Source organism: Pseudophryne corroboree, chromosome 3 (assembly GCF_028390025.1).
Source record: "Pseudophryne corroboree isolate aPseCor3 chromosome 3, aPseCor3.hap2, whole genome shotgun sequence".
Lineage (NCBI taxonomy): Eukaryota > Metazoa > Chordata > Amphibia > Anura > Myobatrachidae > Pseudophryne > Pseudophryne corroboree.
In genome coordinates this window covers 770,742,559-770,749,245 of record NC_086446.1, presented here as the reverse complement: position 1 = coordinate 770,749,245, position 6,687 = coordinate 770,742,559, and positions in this window count along the sequence as shown.

The window sequence follows — 6,687 nt, the reverse complement described above, 5'->3', positions numbered from 1 at the left end:
GTGCGCTGTAGACAGGAACAGCAGGATGTGCTGAGACTGACACTGAGATTATTAGTGCGCTGTAGACAGGAACAGCAGGATGTGGAGATTTGCGCTGAGATTAGTAGTGCGCTGTAGACAGGAACAGCAGGATGTGCTGAGACTGGCACTGAGATTTGTAGTGCGCTGTAGACAGGAACAGCAGGATGTGCTGAGACTGGCGCTGAGGTTATTAGTGCGCTGTAGACAGGAACTGCAGGATGTGCTGAGACTGGCACTGAGATTAGTTGTGCACTGTAGACAGGAACAGCAGGATGTGCTGAGACTGGCACTGAGATTAGTTGTGCACTGTAGACAGGAACAGCAGGATGTGCTGAGACTGGCGTTGAGATTAGTAGTGCACTGTAGACAGGAACAGCAGGATGTGCTGAGACTGGCACTGAGATTATTAGTGCACTGTAAACAGGAACAGCAGGATGTGCTGAGACTGGCACTGAGATTATTAGTGCGCTGTAGACAGGAACAGCAGAATGTGCTGAGACTGGCAATGAGATTATTAGTGCACTGTAGACAGGAACAGCAGGATGTGCTGAGACTGACACTGAGATTATTAGTGCACTGTAGACAGGAACAGCAGGATGTGCTGAGACTGGCACTGAGATTAGTAGTGCACTGTAGACAGGAACAGCAGGATGTGCTGAGACTGGCACTGAGATTATTAGTGCGCTGTAGACAGGAACAGCAGGATGTGCTGAGATTGGCACTGAGATTAGTTGTGCACTGTAGACAGGAACAGCAGGATGTGCTGAGACTGGCACTGATATTACTAGTGCACTGTAGACAGGAACAGCAGGATGTCCTGAGACTTGCACTGATATTAGTAGTGCACTGTAGACAGGAACAGCAGGATGTGCTGATACTTGAACTGATATTAGTATTGCACTGTAGACAGGAACAGCAGGATGTGCTGAGACTGGCACTGAGATTATTAGTGCGCTGTAGACAGGAACAGCAGGATGTGCTGAGACTTGCGCTGAGATTTGTAGTGCGCTGTAGACAGGAACAGCAGGATGTGCTGAGACTGGCACTAACATTAGTTGTGCACTGTAGACAGGAACAGCAGGATGTGCTGAGACTGGCGCTGAGATTAGTAGTGCGCTGTAAACAGGAACAGCAGGATGTGCTGAGACTGGCGCTGAGATTAGTAGTGCACTGTAGACAGGAACAGCAGGATGTGCTGAGACTGACACTGAGATTATTAGTGCGCTGTAGACAGGAACAGCAGGATGTGCTGAGACTGACACTGAGATTATTAGTGCGCTGTTGCCAGGAACAGCAGGATGTGCTGAGACTGGCACTGAGATTAGTCGTGCGCAGTAGACAGGAACAGCAGGATGTGCTGAGACTGGCACTGAGATTAATTGTGCACTGTAGACAGGAACAGCAGGATGTGCTGAGACTGGCATTGAGATTTGTAGTGCACTGTAGACAGGAACTGCAGGATGTGCTTTGACTGGCACTGAGGTTAGTAGTGCGCTGTAGACAGGAACAGCAGGATGTGCTGAGACTGGCACTGAGGTTATTAGTGCGCTGTAGACAGGAACAGCAGGATGTGCTGAGACTGACACTGAGATTAATAGTGCGCTGTTGCCAGGAACAGCAGGATGTGCTGAAACTGGCACTGAGATTAGTCGTGCGCAGTAGACAGGAACAGCAGGATGTGCTGAGACTTGCGCTGAGATTTGTAGTGCGCTGTAGACAGGAACAGCAGGATGTGCTGAGACTGGCACTGAGATTAGTAGTGCGCTGTAGACAGGAACAGCAGGATGTGCTGAGACTGGCACTGAGATTATTAGTGCACTGTAGACAGGAACAGCAGGATGTGCTGAGACTGGCACTGAGATTATTAGTGCACTGTAGACAGGAACAGCAGGATGTGCTGAGACTGGCACTGAGATTAGTAGTGCACTGTAGACAGGAACAGCAGGATGTGCTGAGACTGGCACTGAGATTAGTAGTGCACTGTAGACAGGAACAGCAGGATGTGCTGAGACTGGCACTGAGATTAGTTTTGCACTATAGACAGGAACAGCAGGATGTGCTGAGACTGGCACTGAGATTAGTAGTGCGCTGTAGACAGGAACAGCAGGATGTGCTGAGACTGGCACTGAGATTAGTAGTGCGCTGTAGACAGGAACAGCAGGATGTGCTGAGACTGGCACTGAGATTATTAGTGCACTGTAGACAGGAACAGCAGGATGTGCTGAGACTGGCACTGAGATTATTAGTGCACTGTAGACAGGAACAGCAGGATGTGCTGAGACTGGCACTGAGATTAGTAGTGCACTGTAGACAGGAACAGCAGGATGTGCTGAGACTGGCACTGTGATTAGTTTTGCACTATAGACAGGAACAGCAGGATTTGCTGAGACTGGCACTGAGATTAGTAGTGCGCTGTAGACAGGAACAGCAGGATGTGCTGAGACTGGCACTGAGATTATTAGTGCACTGTAGACAGGAACAGCAGGATTTGCTGAGACTGGCACTGAGATTAGTAGTGCGCTGTAGACAGGAACAGCAGGATGTGCTGAGACTGGCACTGTGATTAGTTTTGCACTATAGACAGGAACAGCAGGATGTGCTGAGACTGGCACTGAGATTAGTAGTGCACTGTAGACAGGAACAGCAGGATGTGCTGAGACTGGCACTGTGATTAGTTTTGCACTATAGACAGGAACAGCAGGATTTGCTGAGACTGGCACTGAGATTAGTAGTGCGCTGTAGACAGGAACAGCAGGATGTGCTGAGACTGGCACTGAGATTATTAGTGCACTGTAGACAGGAACAGCAGGATTTGTTGAGACTGGCACTGAGATTAGTAGTGCGCTGTAGACAGGAACAGCAGGATGTGCTGAGACTGGCACTGAGATTATTAGTGCACTGTAGACAGGAACAGCAGGATTTGTTGAGACTGGCACTGAGATTAGTAGTGCGCTGTAGACAGGAACAGCAGGACATGCTGAGTAGAATTTACACAGTAACAGTTGGAGTGGTACTGTGGAGACAAACTCGGAGAATGGCAGTCAGAGAGTACATACAGGATCAACAGAAGTTGCACTGACAATGGAGGATGGGTCTGGAGAAATTTAAATAGGGCACTTTGGCTGCTGATTGGCAGCAGCAGTCATGTGCAGTAAAGCTGGTCCTGCACTGGAGGATTTGTGGCCCGGTCATGGTGACGGCGTTCAAGTCCCAGTGGCACCAGCTCCACTATGCAGAGTGCTTCTGGAAAACCTGTCCTACACGACAGGTGAGTGGTGAACTGCTATGAAGTGTCAATGTTTAGTACACAAGCAGGTTCTCTTGGTGCGGTTTGTGACAGTCAATAGACAGACAGGATACGAGTCGCGTGGTATTAGAGATGTCTTGGAAATGTGCTGGGCAATCCTGGGCAGTGACTGGGAAGTGGCTAAGCAGACGCACGGGCATGCTCTGTCTCGTGGGCATGTAATGTGAGTGTTGCGAGCGTGTTGATGAATAATTTGCATAAACAGACGTCAAATTGTTCACTCTGGAGGCCATACTCAGATGGTAAATCTAAACCTGCATAGGGCTGATGCAAGTTTCGATGGTGCGACCGATGGTGGGGGCTGAACACGCACCAGGCGGTATTACAGAGTGTACAGTCGCTGTAAGTGGGCATCCCAGTCCTTGCACATTTATAAGCATGGATGTACACCAGGGAATGGCTTAGTAGCGGCATTTGCATAAAATCGCAGACGGGTGACCACCCAAAGACGCCGTCGATGCCTCGGCTGCACCCCTTTTGAATCAGACCCTTAATCTTTCTGCACATTGTAATTTAAAAAGGTTTGAAATTGCACCTTCTGACTGGAATTTCTCCTAACTCTCCCCAAGTCAGACACAGAGATACTAGACGCTGCAGAATGTGCTGTGTCTTGCAAAAATGAGGATGACAACAAAAGCAGAAGCAGTGAGATTATTGCTGCAACATGTAAAACTATTTTATTAGGGGGTTAGAAAACATAACAATAGCAAAGAAGAGAGAACCTGTGTGTTCTCATCGATTCTAAGCTTCTGCTTTGTAAATTGTAACTGTGTGAACATCAAATGTATTTTGGGGCCAGTAGCAACAATTTTGGAAACTTCACGTGTGATTCTTGTACGTGCTGCATTACTATTCTGTACAGCTACCATGAACATGTCTGAACTTGGTTTAAAGGGGATGCGATCAGGATCCCAGCAGTCAGGATCCTGATAGTACACTGACAGCGGGATCCCAACAGTCAGAAACCCAATGGATCCCGAAGGTAAGTACTGGCCTTGAGTTTAGGGTTAGGCACAAGGGGGAGGTTTAAAGTTGGGCTGTGGCAGAGATTAGGGTTAGGCTGTGGGTGGGGGGGGATGGTTAGGGTTTAGGTTGTGGGAGTGTTAGGGTTAGGCTGCAGACAAGGGGGTGGGTGCGGGTAGGGTTTGGCTGTGGGAGGGGAGGGTTAGAGTTAGGTTGTGGGAGGGGAGGGGAAGGTTAGACTGTGGGAGTGGGGAGGTTAGGATTAGGCTGCAGGTGGGGGGAGGTTAGGGTAAGGATGTGGGAGTGGGGAGGTTAGGGTTTGGCTGTGGGAGGGGTAAATTAGGGTTTGGCTGTGGGAGGGGAGGGTTATGCTGTGGGGGGGAGGTTAGGGTTTGGCTGTGGGAGGGGAGGGTTATGCTGTGGGAAGGGAAGGTTAGGGTTTGGCTGTGGGAGGGGAGGGTTATGCTGTGGGAGGGGGAGGTTAGGGTTTGACTGTGGGAGGGGAGGGTTTGGCTGTGGGAGGGGGAGGTAAGGGTTTGGCTGTGGGAGGGGAGGGTTATGCTGTGGGAGGGGGGAGGTTAGTGTTTGGCTGTGGGAGGGGAGGGTTATGCTGTGGGAGGGGAAGGTTAGGGTTTGGCTGTGGGAAGGGAAGGTTAGGGTTTGGCTGTGGAAGGGGAGGGTTATGCTGTGGGAGGGGGAGGTTAGGGTTTGGCTGTGGGAGGTGGAGGTTAGGGTTTGGCTGTGGGAGGGTAGGGTTAGACTGTGGTAGTGGGGAGGTTAGGATTAGGCTGCAGGTGGGGGGAGGTTAGGGTAAGGCTGTGGGAGTGGGGAGTTTAGGGTTTGGCTGTGGGAGGGGGAGGTTAGGGTTTGGCTGTGGGAGGGGTAAATAAGGGTTTGGCTGTGGGAGGGGAGGGTTATGCTGTGGGAGGGGGAGGTTAGGGTTTGACTGTGGGAGGGGAGGGTTATGCTGTGGGAGGGGGAGGTAAGGGTTTGGCTGTGGGAGGGGAGGGTTATGCTGTGGGAGGGGGAGGTTAGTGTTTGGCAGTGGGAGGGGGAGGTTAGGGTTTGGCTGTGGGAGGGGGGAGGTTAGGGTTTGGCTGTGGGAGGGGAGGGTTATGCTGTGGGAAGGGGAGGTTAGGGTTTGGCTGTGGGAGGGGAGGGTTATGCTGTGGGAGGGGGAGGTTAGGGTTTGGCTGTGGGAGGGGAGGGTTATGCTGTGGGAGGGGGAGGTTAGGGATTGGCTGTGGGAGGGGGAGGTTAGGGTTTGGCTTTTGGAGGGGAGGGTTATGGTGTGGGAAGGGAAGGTTAGGGTTTGGCTGTGGGAGGGGTGGGTTATGTTTTGGGAGGGGGAGGTTAGGGTTTGGCTGTGGGAGGTGGAGGTTAGGGTTTTGCTGTGGGAGGGGAGGGTTATGCTGTGGGAAGGGAAGGTTAGGGTTTGGCTGTGGGAGGGGAGGGTTATGCTGTGGGAGGGGGAGGTTAGGGTTTGACTGTGGGAGGGGAAGGTTATGCTGTGGGAGGGGGAGGTTAGTGTTTGGCTGTGGGAGGGGAGGGTTATGCTGTGGGAGGGGGAGGTTAGGGTTTGGCTGTGGGAGGGGGGAGGTTAGGGTTTGGTTGTGGGAGGTTAGGGTTTGGCTGTGGGAGGTGGAGGTTAAGGTTTTGCTGTGGGAGGGGAGGGTTATGCTGTGGGAAGGGAAGGTTAGGGTTTGGCTGTGGGAGGGGAGGGTTATGCTGTGGGAGGGGGAGGTTAGGGTTTGACTGTGGGAGGGGGAGGTTAGTGTTTGGCTGTGGGAGGGGAGGGTTATGCTGTGGGAGGGGGAGGTTAGGGTTTGGCTGTGGGAGGGGGGAGGTTAGGGTTTGGTTGTGGGAGGGGAAGGTTATGCTGTGGGAAGGGGAGGTTAGGGTTTGGCTGTGGGAGGGGAGGGTTATGCTGTGGGAGGGGAAGGTTAGGGTTTGGCTGTGGGAGGGGAGGGTTATGCTGTGGGAGGGGGAGGTTAGGGATTGGCTGTGGGAGGGGGAGGTTAGGGTTTGGCTTTTGGAGGGGAGGGTTATGCTGTGGGAAGGGAAGGTTAGGGTTTGGCTGTGGGAGGGGAGGGTTATGCTGTGGGAGGGGGAGGTTAGGGTTTGGCTGTGGGAGGTGGAGGTCAGGGTTTTGCTGTGGGAGGGGAGGGTTATGCTGTGGGAAGGGAAGGTTAGGGTTTGGCTGTGGGAGGGGAGGGTTATGCTGTGGGAGGGGGAGGTTAGGGTTTGGCTGTGGGAGGTGGAGGAAAGGGTTTGGCTGTTGGAGGGGAGGGTTATGCTGTGGGAGGTGGAGGTTAGGGTTTGGCTGTGGGAGGTGGAGGTTAGGGTTTGGCTGTGGGAGGTGGAGGTTAGGGTTTGGCTGTGGGAGGGGAGGGCTA